Here is a 25,343-nt window from a genome sequence, read left to right as displayed (position 1 = left end):
AAATAGCGTAACTCTACATGATAAAAAGAAATTAAAGAAAGATAATATGGAAGGACTATTTTGAAATATGAATTTGGATATATTATAAATTTGGAAATCGGAAAAAAGAAATAAACAAAAATGTGAGCTGTAAATATTTGGGTAGGTTGTTCCAGGATTACTGATACGAATTAACGGTAAAGTTTACACTATATAGAGAGAATGAACTTGTTTGTTACAATCCGGGATTGGGTCTAGTTCACGTTCATCCTGGTGAAGTCATTAAGTTTGTTAATACCATTAGGGCGGAATGACTTCAGCCTGTGCATCCAGAACTTTTCCTTGCCTTTTCTCTGCGCGTCTGTCCATCTTGGATTATGGTCAATAACCACTACTGTCATGTCCTCCCATTTGTGTCCTTCAAGGTTGAAATGTTCCCCAACGGGTTCATTGAGTTTTTTGATCCTAATGGTAGAACGGTGATTATTGACCCTCCTGCGAAGATCTCCTGTTTCACCAACATACTGTTTGGAGCAAACTTTGCAACTGATGAGATAAATGCAGTTGTCTGTTTGACAGGACAAATTCCCTAGTATTTTGTAGCTGCGGCCTGTAACGGGGCTGTTAAAACTGTCTGTGTCAGAGCTGTACTTACAGAGAAGACATCTTCTGTCAGAGCAAGTTTTAAAGCCCCCGTTAGGTAATGGATTGTCCAATCTGGTTCTTACTACCATGTCCTTCAGGTTCCTCGGGCGTCTGTATGCAGCCAATGGGGGCTCCTTAAAGACCTCTGCCATTCGTTTATTTGAGTGGAGAATTGGCAGATTCTTTTGAAGGATACCGCTGAGGTTCTTAAGGACGGGATGGTATGTGGTTACCAGAGGGACCCTGCCGCTATTGTCTTTTTCCTTGTAGCGTAATAGGTTTTGCCTGTCATGTCCCGCCATCTCATCAATAGCAGTTTGTACGGTGCGGGCATTGTAGCCTCTCTTGCATAAGTGGGACTTAAGGAGACCGCTTTGTTCTTGATATAAGGCAGGGGATGAACAGATGCGCCGAATTCTGGTGGCTAGACCCTTAGGCACACCCTTAAATGTGTGTGGGGGATGACAGCTAGTTGGCATAAGATACAGATGGGAATCTGTGGGTTTCGTGTGGAGACTGAACTCGATTTCACCGTCAGTCAGGGTAGATGTAGTATCTAGGAATATGTTTTTCGAATTAGATACGTCTACTGTAAATTTGATAGACTGATGAAAGGTGTTGGCAAACGAAATGAATGCCTCGAGGCTCTCGCGACATTCCACCCACTTCATCTCTATATCGTCAATGAAACGCAACCAGCTAAGGGGCCTAAATGGTGCTTGAAGTAGCAAGTTGCGTTCCAGTCTGCCCATGAAGATATTGGCATAAGATGGTGCCATTTTCGTACCCATAGCAGTGCCATTAACCTGCAGGTAATGTTCTCCATTAAACATGAAGTTGTTATACTTGAGAACATGTTCAAGGAGCATGGCAAGGGACTCGGTAGAAGGAATTTGTATGGATCTACTATCCCAGACTTCTCTACAGGCTTCGATACCCTCATCGTGCGGAATATTGGTGTACAAAGATGTGACGTCCATAGTCACGAGAAGGGTATGATCTGGAAGGCCAGTAGAGGGCGTCTTGTTAATGTAGTCCGTGGTGTCCTTGAGATAGGATGGCAAATTCTCTACGTGTGGACGGAGATGTAAATCGATGTATTCAGAAATTTTCTCCGTGGGGTGTCCAATAGCGCTAACTATAGGGCGACCTGGCATACCTTCTTTGTGTATCTTAGGAAGCAGAAAAAATTGTCCTGGTCTACAGTCAATAGGATTGAGTGTCTCATAGACGTTGATACCAATCTCGTTTTTCTCAAACATTTCGTCAAGAGTTTTGGTGATGGCGGTGGAGAATTCTTTAGTAGGGTCAGAGTCCAGTTTCTTATAGAAACGTTCGTCTGAGAGTTGTCTATGGGCCTCCGCCATGTACGTCTCTTTATCAAGCACTACTACTGTAGAGCCTTTGTCTGCTTTCTTGATTACAATGTCATCCCGATTCTTTAATGATTGTAAGGCGGATCTCTCTTCCTTACTCAAATTGTCGGGAGCCTTGTCTGGCATTGAAAGGAGTTTCTCTATGTCTGACTCAACGGCGTCAATATACGACTCAAGGGCTCTGCATTTGCCCGGTGCAGGTTCCCAGTCACTTTTTGGCCGATAGAGTTTGTGTTCCTCTAGGTCGTGCAATTGTGGCTGAGAAGAGTCATATGAGTCAACTTCGGAGTTTTTTCTAGAAAAATGCTCCTTCAACCGAAGTCTCCGAAAGAAAGCTCGGGTGTCCTCTCTGACTTGTTTTTCGTCGACCTCATGTGGCGTGGGACAGAAATTCAGCCCCTTGGAAAGAAGTGAGGTCTCCGATTCGGAGAGAGGAACACTAGATCTATTGAGCACTGGGCAGACGTCAGGCGTTTTTGAGGGTCCGTCCCTCGCGATTGTCGTTAAGCGCTTGAAGCGTCTCGAGCGGGGCTTACGTGTTTTGTTAACTCGGACCTCTGATCGGTTGTTCCTGGTCTGTGGAACACTGTCTCGGAGAAATTTCTTTCTTTGAGTCTTGTTGAGTTCATTTGTTAGGGCCATATTATAGGTGTCAATAATATTATGGGCTTCATCAAGATCAGCTTGGGACAGGCTATCAGTGAGGGATGATTCTAAGGAAGTGATATCACTCTCAAATTGTCCTAACTTGTGGATATCCCAAGAAAGACAGAGTGACATCAATTGTTTAGAACACCTCTTTGTAATATCTTCCCAACGTTCTTGAAAGCGTTTGGAGATCGGCCCTATGTTAGGCGTGACATTAATCTGGAAACCTTTAGGTATAATGTCACACTCTAAGTAGGTCTGTAAATTCGATTTAAGGGTGTGCCTAAGGGTCTAGCCACCAGAATTCGGCGCATCTGTTCATCCCCTGCCTTATATCAAGAACAAAGCGGTCTCCTTAAGTCCCACTTATGCAAGAGAGGCTACAATGCCCGCACCGTACAAACTGCTATTGATGAGATGGCGGGACATGACAGGCAAAACCTATTACGCTACAAGGAAAAAGACAATAGCGGCAGGGTCCCTCTGGTAACCACATACCATCCCGTCCTTAAGAACCTCAGCGGTATCCTTCAAAAGAATCTGCCAATTCTCCACTCAAATAAACGAATGGCAGAGGTCTTTAAGGAGCCCCCATTGGCTGCATACAGACGCCCGAGGAACCTGAAGGACATGGTAGTAAGAACCAGATTGGACAATCCATTACCTAACGGGGGCTTTAAAACTTGCTCTGACAGAAGATGTCTTCTCTGTAAGTACAGCTCTGACACAGACAGTTTTAACAGCCCCGTTACAGGCCGCAGCTACAAAATACTAGGGAATTTGTCCTGTCAAATAGACAACTGCATTTATCTCATCAGTTGCAAAGTTTGCTCCAAACAGTATGTTGGTGAAACAGGAGATCTTCGCAGGAGGGTCAATAATCACCGTTCTACCATTAGGACCAAAAAACTCAATGAACCCGTTGGGGAACATTTCAACCTTGAAGGACACAAATGGGAGGACATGACAGTAGTGGTTATTGACCATAATCCAAGATGGACAGACGCGCAGAGAAAAGGCAAGGAAAAGTTCTGGATGCACAGGCTGAAGTCATTCCGCCCTAATGGTATTAATAAACTTAATGACTTCACCAGGATGAACGTGAACTAGACCCAATCTCGGATTGTAACAAACAAGTTCATTCTCTCTATATAGTGTAAACTTTACCGTTAATTCGTATCAGTAATCCTGGAACAACCTACCCAAATATTTACAGCTCACATTTTTGTTTATTTCTTTTTTCCGATTTCCAAATTTATAATATATCCAAATTCATATTTCAAAATAGTCCTTCCATATTATCTTTCTTTAATTTCTTTTTATCATGTAGAGTTACGCTATTTTGAGAGAATAAGACAATGTACGATTTACTGTTGGCCGTAATTAATTAGCGATAATTAATTCGTTCAATTATGTAAATCACACTTCACCAGACTACACCCGATAGACCGGACGCAATTCATAGCGCTCCGGATTTCTTTGTTCACAACTGTTTATAAACTCCAAATTAAACATGTAACATTGTAAATATTTAGTGTTTGGTAGTTTAGTAGTAGTGCTAGTTGTTTTTGCTTCTCTATTTCCTTTGTTTTTATGACTTCTTAACTTTTTTCTTTGTCCTGAGGAAGGGACAGGTTGTCCCGAAAATTTGACAATTATTATTGTTCGTGTCGTTGGTCATTTTTAGTGCTTTATATAAATTTCCATCCCTGACCTTGTATCTACTTAGTAGATCCGACACTTAGGATATACAGTGTTGTTGGTTTTTAGTGCTTTATATATATATATATATATATATATATATATATATATATATATATATATATATATATATATATATATATATATATATATATATATATATATATATATATATATATATATATCATGTCAAGGGTTTGATGAAAGAACTTCATTGTATCCCACTCACAGCAAGTGGATAAGCGTTTTATTATACTGATGTGTATCATATTTTCTGAGATTTGGATTTACCTGATACTACAGTTCCATAGGAAAAACATGAAAAAATAATTATAAAAGTTTTGAACAAGTATTTGGAATAAGATAACACTACTAGAATGAGCTGAAATCTTGATGACGTCACAATGCTACTGAAGTCAGGATGACATCATAAGTCTATAGATTGATTACAGGAAATCAAAATTGGCGGCAAAAATTGCATGAAAATTTTCCGAGGGGGGAATATAACTGTTCCCAGAACTCAGGTTCTACCTCTTATAAATCATACATTAATGGCTATGCCTAAATCATAAGAAAGAAAAAATAATAAGGAATATTTTTGTTATTTGTATGGAATTTTCCTCATCATAGAGTAGAGAAAGGTGTCTTAATAAAAATAATGTGAAAAAGATCGTATGTATTACAGCTTTCACCGCACGACTTAAATTGTTTTGGATGAGACAGCTTATCCTATCAGATAAAGATTTACATAATTTTGTTTACCAAAAATAGATTTGATAAAATCTTGAAAGCTTCCATTACATGTACAAAAATCATTTTACAGCAGACCTCCCAAAACTCTATCTTCTTTAAGGGGAGAAAATGGAAATCAATGTTTATTATTTTACAAAAAAAGACCTTGCCCTGGAATACTTATCGAACGTACATTTTGTCTGCTGAAGACCCGCAATCAACTCATTGTAATTTTCCAAAAACAACTGGTTCTATAATGTAAGCCTATAAGCCTACTAATTGTGCTCTTTTTTAGTGATTAAATCGATAATTTACTTGAATGCGGTACCTAGATACTGTCAGCACCTCACAAATAGATTTCCTTAATTACAATTTCCTTAAAATCATTTAACTACCTGATATTCAGATCAATTTTAACCAGAATGTTTTTTCAATACAAATTGCCCTCATATTCAAATATTGCAAAAAAAAAAAATCTTAATGACTAAATCACGTATTTGCCAGAGATAACTTCAAAGGAATAGTGGGCCGCCTTGACACGATTCTGTTTGATAAATCAAGTCAGGGTATCCAAAACAATACAAATACCCTGTCATATTCTAAGGAAGCCCGTTGGCGCCAAATCAGAGAAAGAAATATTTTTATTGCGTTTAAACGCAATAATTATTGCGTTTAAACGCAAAAGATTGTTTTTAAACGCAAAAGATTGCGCTTAATTGCAATAATCATTCCGTTTAAACGCAAAAGATTGCGATAATTTTTGCGATTAAACGCAATACTTCTGCGATTAAACGCAATAGAATTGCGATTAAACGCAATAATTTTTGCGATTAAATGCAATAATCTTTACGTTTAAACGCAATAATCCTTCCTTATAAGGATTTGTTTTGCATTTAAACACAATGATACTGTACTTTCAAAATCGAACATGAATTAGTCAAAGCTTATAATTACATAGGATCCGACACTTCACCTTTAAGAAGATCCGATTTGTTCTGTGTCTTTTTTGCAAAATTTTCCAGTTTTTGACAATTGTAGTAAAACAATGGCATCCTAACAACCTGAATGTCTTAAATGTATTAGAACCCAACACTCTTAATGAAGTCTCTGATCAATTGCTTACGTATATCACAACTTATAGAGAATGTTTCAGTGGTATTTATAGCACTTGTCAATTTGGTACTTGTAGTACACACGCCGCTATCGGCCATCGTACGTACGTAATTCCAACATTTCATCATTCCTGTCCTAAAAAACCCTTTATTCATGGGTTAAACTTGTGACCGCATCGTAGGTCTTTTTAACAGAGCAAATGACCAAAACTTCATTAAGAATGTAAAGAATAATAAGCTTAATTAAGACATGTCTCGTTCTTAGGTTACCTTTGTTTTTACAGCCCGACATCTTTTTTTCTCCTCTATAAATTCTTATAAGCAATTTATCCTTTCAGAGAGGGTTTGCTCGGAGAAATCTGATTCTATAAAGCTAGACAACACACAATTTCCTAATAAGTAAAAAGAGAAAAAAAATGAAAGATATAAGTATGCGTGCGTCCATTGTACTCTGCAAGGTTTTATACAAATGACTGCCTTTGAACGTAAAGATTATTGCCTTTGAACGCAAAGATTATTGCGTTTAAACGTAAAAATTATTGCGTTTAATTGCAAAAGTATTGTGTTTCATCGCAATATTATTGCGTTTAATCGCAATATTATTGCGTTTAAACGCAAAAACTATTGCGTTTAAACGCAAAACACTTTGCGTTTAATCGCAAAGTTATTGCGTTTAAACGCAAAAGATTGCGTTTAATCGCAGTCTTTTGCGATTAAACGCAAAGTGTTTAGCGTTTAAACGCAATATACATTGCGATTCAACGCAATAAAAGATAGTTCTTTCTCTGAACTGGCCTCAACGGGCTTCCATAATATTCAATGAAAGGATACAAATATACCTGCTATCATTTTTACTTCCGCAACATTTATCTTTAACTATCTATCTTAACCAAATATAAAATCTATGTAACAGGTTTTGGGTTAGATATAAATGACACCTAGCCTGTTGAGGGTTCTGCACAAGACTTTATTGCCACGATCAATTAAGAAATTCAAAAGAGAAAACCCTGCAATATTAACAATATAACAAGTGTAAATATTTAAGCATAAAAATACAATGATTGTCAAGGGAGATAATTCATTACACATAAAATATACGTATATTTTTCCACAATTAAAGAAAATCAATTATCATTATAAAACTTTACAATAATTATTATCATAATGTATTTTAACATTACAAATTACTGAATAATCATAAAATCATTATATGCATACCATTCTATGAGAATAGGTGTGTAATAGCTGCAATAATGCTGCATATATACATGCAATGCTTACAGTCTCAGAGTGATCTGTAAATTAATTACACAATATTACACACCAGATCATAAAAATATATTACCTTAAAAATATATAACAATGAGAACTTTCTATTTACATCATATTTTAAAATATCATTCCCACTGATCTCATTTACTCAGAAAAAGTGCTTGGGAAATAGATTAAATATGCAAAATTACAGGTTGGACATTTATTTGAAATGTTAGAATCATATTAATATTAGTAATAAATTATTAACTTACCAGAAGAAGAAGAAAAGTCGGTCTCTAAGAAAATGTCAAAGTCAATATGTCAGATCACTAGATATACACATCTTAACTGACCACCCTCTGGACAAAGAATGTCCAGAAAACCAAGAATCTTCTGGAGGGAAAAACATGAACCAATCCCCAAGTAAAATACAAACTAAAACACCAATGAAATTAAAAGAAACATCCAACATTAGGCCTGGATATAAATAATGACTTAAGGCCATTTCTATCTATATACACTTATTGACACACTATATGGATGAATGCACACAAAAGGCTTTAAACTGAATAATTATGTTTTTCAATATGTGCATTTGAAATCAAAATAGATATAATAAATGACATTTATAATACATGTACATAATATATACATGTATGCAAAGAAAAATAATAAAATATGTATCTGCCACATTTATGCAGACTGTTTCTACCTTATTAGTCGCCCGCGTGGAGCAGTGGTTAAAGCGTCTGCTCTAGATTCGCGGAGTAAGGAGTTGATCCTTACGCCGCGGGTTCGAATCCCACTGTGGGACGTGGAGATCGGTCTTTCGGATGAGACCGTATAAACTGAGGTCCCGTGTCGAAATCGGTCACTATTGCCTTTGAAACCATATATTGCTGCTTAATTTTAATTACTTAATATAGATTTTCATATTTCGAATATTGATAAATTAAAATGCATTCTGATTGGTTAATTCAGACCTCTCAAAATTAAAATTTCGAATTTCAAATTTCGTATTTTAAATCTCAATATTTTGAAAAAGGCTTCTGAACGTTTTTATGACCGACTATCCCAACAAGGATAAAACTCAAAATCGAAATTCAATCACAAAGAAGAAGGTACCATTTTAGCTTTATTATGCCCTAAAAATCTTATGTTTTCAAAAAATTTTGAAACTGGCTTAAATATTAGTTGAGTATATGGCTGTGATAAATCAGGAAAGAAAATGGCATGAAGGAGTTGCAATTTTGGAAATATGACATCATTAATTTGATGCATTTCTCTATTTTAAAAAGGAAAAAACCTCACAATGACCCATTTCAAGGGTTATTTTTCTTAAGAAAATAGTGTCCACAGCCGTCGCCCACTTTAATTTTTGGATATATTGTGTAAAATTCTTTGAAAGGTCACATATCTCAAAAATCTTTGTGGGCGACGCCTGTGGACAATATAAAATAAAAGAAAATTCCATTGAAAGTGTCTTCTGCAACTTTTTTCAGAAAATACAGGAAAATGCACAAGTTTATGACGTCACAATTAGCAAAGGAAAAGGAGAAAGGAAAGAAGTCACAATGATTCTATAATTTAAACAATATATATATATATGAATTGCATATAAGGATTTGTCGAGTTTGTTTTAACGAATTTAATTCGTAATAACAAATTCAAAAGTTCGTTTTTGCGAATTCAATTCGTTATAACATGTTTTGAAATTCATGACAACAAATTCAAAGAAATTGTTATAACAAATTAAATTCGTTATAACAAATCCGACAATTCGTTATATCGAATTCAAAAATATTTTCGTATGAATTCCTGACCGGCAAGAGTTTCTTGTTTGAAAATTGTGTCTTTGACTTTAGATATTCGTTGCAATTTTGTAAAAATAATAAAAAAAATGATACATTTGTCTTAAAGATTTAGAAATGAAACTCCATTATTAAATATATATTAATGGACTTTTGCGAGAAGCACTGACTTTTACAGTTGACGGCGTACTTTGACATTTAAACCTGCTTTATGAAAGGAGGTACGGAATTAATAATAAATAAGAAAACCTAAATAGTTGTAAGAGTTATGGTATAAGGGGCACTAACATTATTTACCAACACAAGAGATGATTGGAGGTAGAATAACATTACTTAGATTGCCTTATTCATGAGAGATAGTATTTCCTTTTATTCTCATTTTCTGAAGGAATCAAATAAAGAAGAAAAGACGTTCTGGAAGGAAAACTTGGCAGAAATTGGTAAAAGTAGGAAGGGAGGGGGTTGAAAGTAGGAATGTTGCCTTTCCCTTCCTCAACAAATATGGGCTTTGAAATGGCTCATTATTATCATTTTATTAACTATTAAACTAAATATTTATACCGCAAAAGAGCTTCCGTATATTTTCCAGGTGTAAAAGTAAGCCGCCGATTGTAAAAGTCAGTGCTTCTAGCAAAAGTCCATTATAGTAATAGTAAGAGTAGAACAATTTAAGAATTGAAAGCTATTTTGCCAATAAATTGACTATCACAGATTGTCTCCCGCAGTTGCTCATAACATTGTAAGACATGCCTAGGACGATTCTATTTGCTGCTTACACCCAGGATAATGTAAAGTGAGTCCATGTTTGGACAAACCTTCTGTCTCTTGTAATTAAAAAAAAAAAGAAAATAAGGAACTAGAATTTGAGAAAAACTGGTTACAAAACTTGTAAAGGAACTGATGTCGCTATTTCTATAATGACCACGAATGTAACAATTTAGTCTTTATAAGGTAGGGAAAATCCTTCTTTGAGAGAGAAAAATTCTAAAAGAAAAGTGGAAACCGTGGCATTAGTGTGAGATTCCCATGCGGAAGATATCCTATTCTTAAGCACATTTTTCGAGGAAGGGGGTTTAATCCTACTCTCGAGCAAATTTTCCGAAGGGGGGGGGGGTTAGAGGGAAAAAGCCTACTCGACAAGACCTGTCCTTCGGGGAATGAAAGTTTCGATTGCGGTTAATCAAGTATTGAAAGACTATATTAATTGTTCTGACACTGTTGCTGAAGAAGAAGCTCAGATACCACCACTGAAAGGGATGGTACCACATGGTCATCTGTTTTATAAGCTGTGGATCCCCCGATATTCTTGTGAAGTGGGATCCTCCCACATTTACCAATTTCAACAAAGGAAAAATAATTTGTTTGACTGTTGAAAAAAAACTGGAAAAAAGTGTACAAATACTAACTGAGGAAACCAATAAGCATGCGACAGATGTACAGCAGAAAAGAAAGGTTTAATACACAAATATGATCTTTGTTTAAATTCTATCAATTTCTTGTTTGCAAATGCAATTTGTAAATTAGTGGAATTTTTATTCCGTTTAACACAAGAAATCTTACGTAAATAGAATAAGGGAAAATACAGAAAAAAACATAATTAAATGTACCTGATTATTACAGTAAAACTTGTTGAATCCGGATGTTGTGCATTCCGGCATGTTGTTCAGTCCGGCGTATTATTTTAGTCCCTTGAATTTTCTTTATAATTTATGTTTAATAAATGTTGTTCAATCCGGATCTTGCCTATTCTGTAAACCGGCCGCTATTTAAAGAACTAACTGCTCATAATTAGTACAAATTATCTCCTCTAATCCGACCACTTATTTTGACCTGTGACCGCTGGTCAATAGGGAAGTCTCGCGTGGGGGTAATTATTGTCCCCTGTTAATGATCTATCCTGTATCGACAGTTTAGTTTTTAACAAACGTGATAAAAAAATCATTAACGGCTCGCAAAAGAACGAGTGATAGTGATGATTGCGTGTAGCATGTCTGTAGAAGAACTTGGAGAACTTATTCATGACCTCCTTTCTACTTTAGTTTTGCGTGCACGACGTGCAATTCGAATTACTTCCCTTTGTGTCGCTAGTTTAGAAAGAAATTAATTAGGAATCTGTCCGTTACAAAATAATATTTACAGCTTCGATGAGGTTTTGGAGTGTGTTTAAAACATTTAACGATTTTGAAATTTAATGAATGACCAACAGATAATATATTTCGTTACTGAATAAAAAAACTTGAACAGAAATGAAAATTTTGAAGAACAAACAGAGTTCAAAACCAACGAAATAGACGATTTTTTTTTCAAATGGAACTTTCAAAAATGACACATTTGATCAAGTATTTATTTGCCACTCTTTGTTTATATCTATGTAATTTTTAACTTGCTATAACGGTTCAATTTTCTCCAATCCGGATGTTGTCTAATCCGGCCAAAAATTTTGGAACCACTGGTCGCCGGATTAGACAAGTTTTACTGTATTTTTATTTATTTTGAAATACCATAAAAAATACCATATGTAAAAAAGAAAACAGCAAACAAACAATACATTACGTGGATGGGGGCGCTTGGTAGGTCCATACCCTAGCCCAAAGGATTTTCAAGAATTAAATTTATGTAGTAAAGAAAGCAAGGTAAACAAAAACTGACCTTGGTACCCCCCCCCTTTCACCGGAAACACAGATACCTTGCTTCGAGGTGTAAGAACCGTATTTGTAAAGGAAAGCAGATTTCATGAAAAAAAGCACCCCCTTTGGCCACCCCTCCAAAGATTCACCGCAACACACACACACACACACTCACACACATACACACAGACACGCACACCGAACTTTGGTTATTTAATTATCTAAATATTTCTAAAAGAAATATTTGTTTTTGAGGGGGCATTTACCTTGCGAGGAAAATGTCTAGATTCGTCCCTGAGTACTTTTTTTTTAATCGAAACTAATGAATACTATAATAAAATCAAGAAATCAAAATTATTTCTTCCAAAATTAAAAAAAAAAAAAAAAAACAAAAAAAAAAAAAAAAAAACACAAGAATTTTATTTTGTACAATACTCTCAAAATGCACAATATGGTAAATACACCTTTTTCAATTAGTTTCAGTCACAATTTCTCCGACAATACTCGGATTTACTTGAAAATTTGCTACTGACAGCGAAGTCTTTATTCCAAATACATTTAAGGTCATTGCGAATTCAATCATACACTCCGTTTTCTAATAAAAGAGAGACCTGATTTTGTCACTATTAATAGTAAAAATAATACATTGGTTACCTCGTAAATTATATCAATTTACGCCCGAATTCCTACACAGATTTAATTGACGTTGGATGTCAGATTCAGTTTTTGATCAATTTGATAACATTTAATTTTTTTTCTCTCCAATATGTTACATGTATAATGAAAACAAACACAGGACAGCAAATCAAATATGAAAGTAAAAAAAAGCCAGATGTTCTCAAAGTCAGGAATTAAATACGCTTCCAATTAGTAATACAAGAAATAAAAGATGGCGCTGTGTTTCCTTTTCTTTGTAATTTGAACTAAAAAAATAAAATTTCCGAGATGCCTACTACTAACATATGTTGGTATGAAACTAATATATAAATATACAAGTCATCCATTAATTTCCCATTTATAAAAAGCAAAGGCAGATTTTAACAGATTGTGAAAAGGTATGGCAAGATTTAAAGCATTAGTTGGGTATTTACACTGCTGTATTTTTATAATATTATAAATCATCGATGTTTTTTTTTTCTTTTTAAGATTTGCTTTGTTCTATTTGTTACGATTTTGAATGTCTGTAAAAATTCAAATCATTCACTAAATAATTTTATGAGACTTAAAGCAATCTAATTTTTAATTATATGCACTAATCAGGATACCTCTACAAAACTCTCTCGATATAGACATCAGTGATTCAAACTGAAGCATTTCCTGTTTATTTAAAATTCTAATATATATAATACTTTACCTCCCAATGACTACTTATTTGACAGGAAAGCATACATCAAAATTCAAGACACATAACTAAAGATCCAAAAATTAAATAATTATAATACTTACTTGAAAATCTAAATTTATTAACGTTTAAACATTTTTTTTAATATGGCAAAATATTTATTAGCACTAGTTGTATTGCTGAAACATCAACCATTGATTTAAGTATGACAACATTGATAATATCTATACAAAAATAAAATATGTTTTATAACTTAGCATTAGTAGTAAACATTTCATTTTCATGTCCTTAAATGTTTTTTTTTCAATATTTTTAACTTAATCAAAAGGTTGGAAAAAAATTGTTTAAACCCATCTATCATTCAGACAAAGGTGTTAGCAATACAATGACGTTCTACAATTGTATAGATTTTGAAAACCGAATGGGATCACTTGATTTCTCTCCAATATATCAAGATGAGGAGATGTGAAGCAAATAATAGTTTTTTGAAGTGTAATTTTATCTTCGAACTTACAACATGATAATTATGCCAGAAAAATGTAACTTGAACATCTTTTTAGTAATGCACATTTTTAGACTTTGAGATTCAATTTCAGTTGTAACAGCTACATTTATGATGAATTCAACTATAACGCAGACACCCTGATATAGTTCATTTGATATATCTACATTTATTACAGATGCATATATTGCAGGAGGCATGTTTTAATTCCTGAAAATTATGTCAAATGTTTACAAGTCCAGCATAAACTACTGCAGAACAAAATACTTGCATAATCTTTACCTGAATATGCTACAAAAGTTTTGACGAGTTGTTCCTGTGCAATGCTACATAGTTTTGTCATAGAAAGGAAACATGCTACATATAAATTATGGATGTCAATTTTAATTTACTCAGACAGCTTAGTGGAATAGTCGGAGGCTTTAATCGAACGATAGCCGAGTACTCGATGAAATTTGATTATTCATGTTATTTTCCCTATTCGTCTTTAACATACTGCTAGTTTGTACAATATTTAAAGGATTTATCACATGATCTTTCAAGAATCTTGATTTTTATGAAAAATATTACCTACAACCTTGTTTATTTAAAAAAAACAGAATACAATAAACGTTTTGAAAGCATATTTTACGAGATATTGAGAGTTGAAATTCAAATACGGCAATATGCATATTTCAGTCGGATTTTGGCGAAATACTGCTCTGACGTCATAGGCGACAATTCAGTGATAGAGAGATGAGAATGTGCACGCTTTTTATGGAATTATCAACGACAAATACAGCTTAATTACGAAAAATGCTGAAAAAATACTTCCTAACGTGCTTTTCAATTACTATACATACATTAACTAATTCAAGGGTATAAGAATTTGAGATATTTTCTTTTTTATTCCAAACATTTAGTATCTGTAGATCTGCATGATTACGGCAATATTTTGTGATCGGAAAATTATTTCTCAAGACCGCCATCCTTTACAAAACATATGAAAGCATACATACATCGATATTATGTTTAAAAAAACGAAGAATAACAGTCATAGAATAATACATTTGTGAATCAAATAAGTTAATACATGTGATATGATGACAAATCAAATTGTATTGTGATGGTGAGTTTCTTCGTCTTCGCTGTGTCTCCCTCGCTATCGTCGCTTCTATTTTCACAATGTTAAGAGATTTTCAAGATTTTTTTCCTGCTGACAATTCTAAAATATAAGGTTGGATTGGTATGTATAAGAACGCGTATGTTCATATTTACTATTTCCTTTAGGTAAGTTAAAAAAAAAAATTAAAAAAAAACAACATTGGGTTTTTAGTCCCTTCATCATGTTATTCAAAGTACAATATGAAGCTATATATTGATTTAATTCTACATATATACATGTACATGGAAATTCTGCAAGACAGCTATCAAATTGTGAAGATTATTTTAAAAAAAATCCATCGGCACTTGTATAATTTACATTGCAAAAAATCATTTCAATGAAATACATTATATCATTTTATATATTTATATATATATATATATATATATATATATATATATCTATATCTATCTATATATATATATATATATATATAGATGATAGATAGATAGATAGATAGATATATCAATGAGTTCCTTTTATCATCATTATTGTTTCTTTAAGTGGTCCTCCTCCAGTCCAAGAATTCCATATCATGTATTTTGGTCCTTTTTCCTCGACTGAGTCTCTATATTTCGCATTTAGATTTGAGTAACTACAATAATAGTACCACCAAGCACCATGGCGCTCCGTTGCAGAGCGTCGCCCACTATATGCAGCGTCATTGTCTTTAGTAGAAAATCTTTTTTTATTGTGATAAGCCAAACTGTCACCTGTAACCGGATATAATCATTCTTTTAAAATAACAGATGGCAAATAAATCTTCATTTTTGATCTGAGGAATTAGTTGCATTGTTGTGAAGTGAAGTATATTCATTTAGTCATTTTTGTATTCATCAACACTTTTTTGTAATATTATTATATGAGAGAAATGGTTAGTTGCATGTGACAATAGATATTTACATATTTCATATAAGTTTTTGATTAATTAATTGATTGTAAGTTGTTTTCCATCTCTTATGAGAATTGTTCACTCATGGAAACCACCATATACACATGAAGGGCTTCCAATTAAAACGTTTATTCAGCACCATGGGCCACTGAGCAGACAGAGCTGCTTATCGTGCCAATGCCTACCCTGACACGGCCCTCGATGTTTAAGCTCCCGCCCGAAAGACCCGTGATTTTCAGTTCTAGTATAGGACGCTTGGCAAAGAAACAGCCACAACCTATGTTTAAGTCTTAGGTTTGACATGGAGCCGGGAACGAGAATCGTAACCGGTACCTCTCAATCACAAAACATGCGCCCTTCCTCTATAGGCCACCGCAACCGGTACGGTACTTTTTTTTAAACATGTGTTTCTAAAATGGGCGATATGTCGAATTCAAAGTGGAACTAAATTTCAATCAGTGTATTTTAAATGGGAAAAAAATATTTACCTGCTGTTCCGGAATACCCAGACACATACAGTTTAAAATATGTGTCCTCACTTCCGAGCGAAAACGTAGAATATTGAGCAAAAGCCTTTTCTCCATTAAAACCCTGAAGCTCAATCCTAAGTTCCTGGTTCCCATCTTTAGTTAAGGTGTGAATGGCATTATTTCCTATTGACATAATAAAAATCAAACACTTGAATATAAGAATTGACATAAATTACAAAAAACGTGAACTAAAAAAAATAATATAAGGATATTTCACAAATCCTAATTAGAAATACATAGGAATTATCTTAAATTTTCATAGCTATATTACTATTTAATCATCCAATGACTAGTCATCAAAGTTTTAATAGCTTTTTTTATCAACCTAATTTATTTGTAAGTAACTACGAAAAAAAAAATCATTCTCATTTATATATCGAAAGCAAGAACTAAGTTTTAAATTTATACCCGTTACTGTTAAGGTCCAATTTACCCGTTTTTCTAAATTTCATAAAAAAATAATTCGCAACATTGATTTTTATAAACAACGAAAGCATTGTATTCAAATGGAAAAGGGTTTGAGGTATGAAGGTAGGCTTGATTTTTCCAACATTAATTCTATTTCTTCCCATTTGACGAAGTAAGTAGAAATAGCACTAAAATGTCTTATACATTATCAGAGCATAAAATAAAAATACTATGTGTATATAAAAACAAGCATTCTGAGAGTATTGTATTAGCAATACTAGTTCCCTACCGGCAAGTGTAATCTGGTTCCTGTTAAAAATTGAAAATGCCATAATTCCGTGAAAAATCAATGAAGCGGAACGAAATTCAAACTTGATCTATGACTCATCAAGGTAAAGTCACATGCCAAAAATCAGCTCTTTATCTGCAAGCGTTTAGAAAACAATTGCGGAAAACCCTGAAAAATTGAAAAGGTCGTAATTCCGTCAAAAATCATTGATGCGGAACGAAATGCATACTTGATCTGTAACTCATCAAGATACACTCACATACCAAAAATCACCTCAATATCTGCAAACGTTTAGAAAAAAAGTGCGGAAAACCAAGTGGGACAGACTGACAGACAGACAGACAGACAGAGGGACAGACGGACAGCTTGACAGACAGACAGACGGACAGACGGACGGACAGACTCAAAGGAAACCTATAGTCCCCTCCGGTTTCACCGGTAGGAGATTAATAATATTAAGTGTCATACAAGTTAAACTCATTTCTGAAAAAAAAAAATACTAAAGCTATACTTTTTAAGTCCAAAAAAGTACGTTGTTTATCTATGCTTGTAAAAAAAAGTTACCATCAGCAAGACACATTACACTGTAAATAATATTACTTTTAAAGTTCTTATAAAAATGAAATATTTTAATTTGCAAACTGGGAACAAGCTGGGTGCAAATGTTTAAGATAGAAAACAATCAATAGCTATTATTTTAGCAGCAGAAAATACAAATCAATGTTGAAAACATTAGACTTTCTGCTAGAGGGAGTGATTGTCATGTAGGAATATTATGTTGAATACAAAAATGCTAAAAATAATACCTTAATTATAAAAAGGAATGACTAAAATAAATATATTTTTGATCTATGTCCTGTAAAAGTTATATCTCTTGAAAGAGGGACATAAGACATTAAATTTTGAACATTTGGAACAAGTGAGGGATACTTTGCTGAATGCTTAATATTCTGACCAATATATCATGATATATATTTTAGCTGTAAAATACTTTGAGAAAAAAAATATTTCTTTAAACATTGGGAAACTTTGATCTTAAAAAAGAAAGCGATAAATCATTACTCTCGAATTGTCCTTATAATAACTAGGATAAGATCAAGAAAATATTAAAGGATTTTTAAAATAGTTTTTTGAGTGTAATTAGTCTGTTAATCACGACTTATAAAGCATGTTCAGGTATATGCATATATTATATTTTGAACTTTACATATTTAAATCGACTAATGCCAACAATAATGCATTCAAGAGTTAAATTAATCCTTGCCCTATATCGTTTATTTCCTATCTCACTTGCCTTATTGTGACGTCATATGTGTAGTGGTTTCTACGTGTATATTTCAAATAATCCATACCGAACTCTAAATTAAGCTTGTATTCAAATCAATAACATAATTGTTTCAGTATAAAAAAAGCAGTAAATGTAAATAATACTACTTACAAACAATGATTGAAAGAAAGGGAATTTATCATGTTTAGATGAAACCTTTGCCTTTTTTTCACAGTCTTATACATATAAAACCATATTTTCCACTTATTGTTGTATTTCAATAAGAAGAAAGCTTACCAATCCAATAGTTTTTCGTTGGGTTACCAAACCCTTCTTTATATTCTATCCATGTCCGAAAAAAGTCTGTTGAATTGTCCTGTCTTCGTTGAATAGCCTTCAAACAGTACAACTTTTGTCTTATATAGCCATTGCTAAACATTTTATTGAAAGAAAAAACATTCTGTATGCCCTATTTCGAAGATGTCTAAAATTAAGTTTTTTGTGAGTGAATGAATTTAAGTATATCGATAACTACTATATACTATTTTAGTTACAACATTACACTGTGTTTGATACGACTTTACACTATGTTAGTTAAAACTTTACACTATGTTAGTTAAAACTTTACACTATTTTCGTTACAACTTTACACTATGCTAGTTAAACTTTACACTGTTGTTACAACTTTACACTATTTTAGTTAAACTAGTACTTTTAAATGCATGAAATTTAACTTACGGTCCAACCCCCTCCGTCAGTGCTCATGTCACAATAAACAGCTTTTACTTCAGGAGCTACATATATCTGATATACCCCATCTTTTCCTTGTAAATTCGAATCTTCTCGTAGAAGGTCAAAGCAATTTTCTGTTAAAATATTGATACAGGTGAAAATGGCTATTCGGGTACTTTTTTCTGTGAAACAGCTCTATTTATTTCTAAGCAAATGGAAATTTCAAAATACATTTTACATATCGTAGTTATTTATGTAAATGTATCTAAAAATTCTATGATAGATTTAGCATTAAAATGTCCAAGCACTTTTTAAAAAGATATATTTCTTACTTACTTTCTGTATTTATTACATCACTAAAATTAAGACATATGCCCTAACAAAAATTTACTATAGTTAACTATAGTGAAAACTTTGATACTTTGAATTACAATGAAACTTTACTCTAGATTTTTTTTTTAAATTTCAAAGCTTAAAATCTCTAAAATTCGATAACAGTAATGTAAAATTTGAAAATAATGTGTGAATATAGAAATAATATTTCAATTTAATAAAAAAAAAAATGTGCATGTATGAATTAAAGAGTAAAAAATATAACGCTCTGAAATCTATAGTAAAAATACTTAGATTTACTAAATTAAAAAAAAAAAAGATACTATAATAAAATATAGTTAACTATAGTAAACTATAGTTAACTATAGTAAACTATAGTTAACTATAGTTAACTAGTTAACTTTTTTCACTTTTTGTCAGGGTAAGCATGCAAAATATTATGACTATCATCAAAAGAGATACATTTTTGAATACCCAGAATTTATAATAAATACGATATTAATACCAAATTTTCGTTCATCATTTAGGTTCAATTTAATTGTGTATATTTAGCTACTGCATAGTTTATTTCTGTGTTATTGTTTATGCTCATGATTTAGCAGAATTTTCTTTTATACAAAACACAGTGTTGCTGTTGCTTACATTTGCTTTATTGATTGTTTTAATGAAAGTAGTCACTAACAGATTCAGTTGAATGATTACTTTACATAATATGACAAAATTAATATTTTATTGTTTTCGAACACTAAACCACAAAAGGAAGCCTCGAAAATTCCTTTTAGGCTGCGATATTATCTAAAGCTCTTTAGAATAGAAATCGATTAAATGGATAAACATATAAGAACTCAAAGAGAATAAAATTCCTCAATTTTTAATTAAGTCAAAAAAGTTCCTCCGAGTTTCCGTTGATTTTTCTTGTGATACAAGTATCACGTTGATACATATTTCTCATGTGGGGGGGGGGGGGGTGTTCATTTCTTCTCTGTAAATAAGTCGTGCAGGTAATTAGAACATAGCTTAAATATACAAAAATGTATATTTGTATTTTCGGGAATTTTGTTGAAAACATGCTTTTGATGAAAGAACAACCAGTTCTACGTCTAGCTAAAGAGGGTAGATCAATTCTTAATTAAATCGGTAAAATATAGTGAGACTTAATGCCATTTCTTGTAATCTGAGGAAATAAAACGTATGTACAGCATTATTTACAATTTGTTAGCTGTTTCCTCTAAATATTTATTTAAACTGTCTATATATCGGTTTTTAAGGTCTCCTCCGAAAGTCCTGTGATTTTCACTTTTACTAGGCTACCGTGACCGGTTTTCTTGTAGTGGAAATTTTCAATCGATTCATATGGATACGCCACCACTTGCTGGGGGAGGACTGGAAACTCAGACCTATACCCAATTCATATGAAGCAGAAGTTATTCAAAACCTTCAACAATGGAAGAAAAAAAAACACACTTGCTGTGACCTTCATCTCTGCATTTAGATATATCCACGATGTATTATCAATTAACAATAGTTACTTTAATTCATATGTCGATTCGATATATCCGAGTGAACTTGAAATAAAAGACACCACAGAGTCTGACACATTTCTTTCATATTTGGATGTTTTACTTACATGTATTCAATACTCAAGGTCATGCTCTCAGTGCGATCAATTTTTAATCCGAGGCAGGCTACTGACAGATAAGTTGATGTTTCATGGATTTCAATAACCTCGTTTAAAGTCGGCATTTCGAAAATTCTATGGTCGTTATAATGCCCGTGCTAGCAAATATCACTGGGACGTATTTTGGCTGACTTATAGATTTTTTGAGATCGATCAATGTTCGTTATCTTCACCTTTTTCACTTCAAAGGTATGATGATTCATACATGTACCAATTATGTTACAGAGTTACTTTTTCACACATGAACCATGAACAAAATATAGTGAAGACATTTTTCAAGCAAAATTAAGTGCTTTACAGGAAACTAGGAAACGAAAATACATTACTTGTTCTATCAATCAGTTTATAACATTAAATTTACATTATTTTTATGCTTCCTTTACATTATCTACTATGTATGCATTACTGTATATTTTTTTCTTATATCATTGTGATTCATAGTAAGCATCGGGAGATTAAAAATAATGTGCAAAAAAAAAAAAAAAGGAAAAAAAAAAAAGAAAAAAAAAAAAAGAAAAATTATTAGAAATAACTCATCATTGCAATATCAACTTATGCAAGTGTTGTTATCTATAAATTAAGATGAATAAGTAAAATTGCAAAAACGTTTTATCTCCTTCATCATTTCAGAATATATAAATCAACTAGAAGAAATTCTGTCTTTAAAACAGGAAAGTTCATATTAGCTTACCTCGTAAAACTTGAACACATTCACCCTGTTTACAAATCGATCCTTTGTTGCATGAATGATTGAGACAATCACCTCCAACAGCCTAAGGTTATACAAATATAAAAATTACTTGCATATCAGTTAAATCAATTTAAATTTTATTACATAGATTCTGAAGGAAAATAATCCCAGCTTTCCCTACCCTCGGGAAGTCCTTTCGGTCGATATGGATACTGTGCGTTTTAGTCGGAGGGAGAGTTGAACTATTGGTGAAGTATTTCGCATTCAAAACACAAGTTCTTTCAATTTGGCTCCAGTCAACTGATTGACAGAGTGTAAATTTATAGCAAACCACCACACACATGGTAAGACTTGCATTAACAGAACTTTAAATTCTGACCCAACTTCTGTAGAAGAATTATCAACGTTTTTGATTAAAGAAGTCTCCGAATTAAAACACTGACAATAACAAGTCCTTATCACTCCAAAAACTAGCCAAATGAAATAAAGTATCTTCATTATTGCATTTGGAATCAAAGAATGCATTTAGACGTACATAAACGAGGATTACAATCCTTAATATTTTCCACACTTCAGTTTAGAAACATATATAAGGTTAAATTTTTTCATAATTAGTTTTAACTCATTGGATCTACGTCAACATATCTATGAATAATTAAGAGGACATGTCAGTGAGCATTGAGCTTCATAATATATAAATATGGAAAGTGGAAAAAAAAAATTTCTAGCTCAACTTTTGTGAACATGATGCATATGAATAGTCTTTCAAAAATGTATCTACCCAGGCAAATGACCTCTTGTTTCCATGCGACCAGGACATTTGCTATATTTTATCACAGAAATTATTGAACTGCCTTATTCTGTTATAAATCATGTATTTTACATCCAAACTCCATGCATAATTTTTTTTGATGTGGGGAATAAAGTGCTTTGAAATACTTTTTTAAGTTTTATAAGGAAAGGTTATTACAGTGATTATTTTTAAATAGATTTCACCGATAGAATTATATCGTACGGAAGCCTGATAGGCTCATTTTTGACAAGATAAAAAATAATTAACTCGTTATAACGAGATAGTTATCTCGTTATAACGAGTTAGTTATCTCGTTATAACGAGTTAGTTATCTCGTTATAACGAGTTAGTATCTCGTTATAACGAGTTAGTTTTCTCGTTATAACGAGTTAGTATCTCGTTATAACGAGATAATTATCGCGTTATAACGAGTTAGTATCTCATTATAACGAGTTAGTTATCTCGTTATAACGAGTTAGTTATCTCGTTATAACGAGATTATTATCTCGTTATAACGAGATAATTATCTCGTTATAACGAGATACTAACTCGTTATAACGGGATAATTATCTCGTTATAACGAGATAACTAACTCGTTATAACGAGACAGTTTTCTTGTTATTTCGAGACTTAATAGCAATATAGGAATAAAAATGGCTGCAGTTTTTAATGCCGTTGAATTTTTAGCAAGTAATTATCAGTCAAATTTAACTTGAACAATTGATAATTGGTTGAAAATTTAATTTGCTCTGGGGTTTACTTATGATTAAATCTTGAACTATCTCGCTGTCAATAATCATAGCAACTCTAAGGCGAACTTATTTATACATTTTCGTGAACTCCTCCTCAAATTGTTGCATTAGGACGCAATATTTTTCTTAAAATAATATTGCCAAACATACTTGCTTCAAACTTTGGCAATTTATTTATGACATCTATTTCTGATGAATGACACTATTTCGATATGTTTTGGACGACTTACCGGTATACACTTTCATATATCAATTTCTATACCGCTAAAATTAAATATCAGAGACAATATAAGTGCAACATATCGTTTATGCAACATATAATATATAGATTACAGTGTTATACATATGTTACTTCTGAGATTCAGAATGTTTTGAAGACGGGGGATGGTGAGACATCAGCAGTTAGATCATAGGCGTAGTAATAGAGGGGCTAATGTCCACACCACCACTTTTGAAAAGGGGGCGGTCAAGAGTACCTTTGTGCCCCTTCCTCCATATTTTTTTTTTACCTGAGTAAATATCTCCCGAAAATAATGGCGAATACTCGTAGTTTGAATATCAAATCTATTTTTTTTTTCTTTTTACTTGTCAAATATTTTCCTTGTTTTACCCCCCCCCCCTTTGAACTTCGTGACTTATGCATATTGTCCACGATATTGAGGAATGGTGAAGCAAAAATGATATTAAATCTTTTTAAGTAATAAGACGTTAAATCTGATCTGCTGATATTGACATTTTATCTAATATTCTGTTATGATTCACTGTTTATATTTTTTTGCGGGGGGGGGGGGGGGGGGGCAAGTTGTGGAGATTCATGGAGATCTATTTGAGATTCACGTCTATTTGGCGGATCCTATATGTTTACCACATAGTGTCAGAACGTCAAACCAGAGTTTACAAAACAAAAAAAAAAGATTACAGAGTTTTACAAAGCCAGTTCACTTTTATAATCTTTTTACTTAGGATTGGTCAACGAATAGGCCTAATACTACATATGCACATTTATATTATTAATACAACATTGAAGCAATGTCGTTAATTATTTTCCTCATCACAATATTTATTATGTATACTTTACAAGCATATAATTTTTATTTCAAAAAGAGATTGATGATTTTTTTTTTTTTTGGGGGGGGGGGGGTAATAAATAGAGGATATTCAATGTTTTGTAGTTGATCTGGAATTTATTTCATGAGTGGGACAGGATTTTATTTTTATATTTTCGTGAGTGCGAAGAAGGAGTGAAAATATTAAAAATCCTGTCTCAACATACAATACACATTTTTTGGCAAAATTTATGCTTGAAATACACCTTAAGTAATGCTTATCATATTGTAAACTTTAGATATTAAACTCTATACCCAAAAAGGATCACATGTCAACTGTTTTTACTAATGCTGACCTTCACCTTTTATTGTGGCTTCCGTAGAATAAAGAGCTCCAAAAGTTTTTTTTTTTTTTTTTAATTCTACCACATTGATAATAATGCAAAAGTTACATCTTGTAATTAAAGATTCCATGCCAAATTGGTAAATTAAAATGTTTCTTTCTTTTAATAAACAGAAGAAATATATAAATTATTAAGTGATAAGTACAGTATTAGTTCTTGATATTCATCATATTTATTATTGAGGGGAAGGAGGGATTGATGATAAAAACAACGTGAATTTAGTTTTTTGTCAGACATTGAATTTTGATCTTGCCCCTTTAAGACGATAAAATTGAACTGGTATTCCTTGTTAACAGGCAAGGAATTATCAAAATATGATCGTTAAAGCCTAACAAATGGTTTCATATCCACATGATTTATTCGGAATATTCAAAATAATGGGATTATTTCGATGCATTTTTTAATGCGACAAATATTACGCAAACATTATTATAATTTTAACAAATTCAAGAAAGCTTGAATAGGCAAGTTAAATCAGCCAGAGCATATCATTTTTTTTTTTATCTCCTTGTACAAGTTGACAAAATGTTGATGTTATATACATTCCATTTGAAGATGACACTAATTCTATTTTGCAATTTTAAGGTATAACACAACAACATGAGGCGGTCACAAGTTTCCGTATATTTGTCTTCGGTCTTTCCAATAAACAATA

Source organism: Saccostrea echinata, unplaced genomic scaffold, assembly GCF_033153115.1.
Source record: "Saccostrea echinata isolate AGI-Se365-2 ecotype Australia unplaced genomic scaffold, CSIRO_AGI_Sech_v1 ptg000075l, whole genome shotgun sequence".
NCBI lineage: Eukaryota > Metazoa > Mollusca > Bivalvia > Ostreida > Ostreidae > Saccostrea > Saccostrea echinata.
This window is presented reverse-complemented; position numbering follows the sequence as displayed.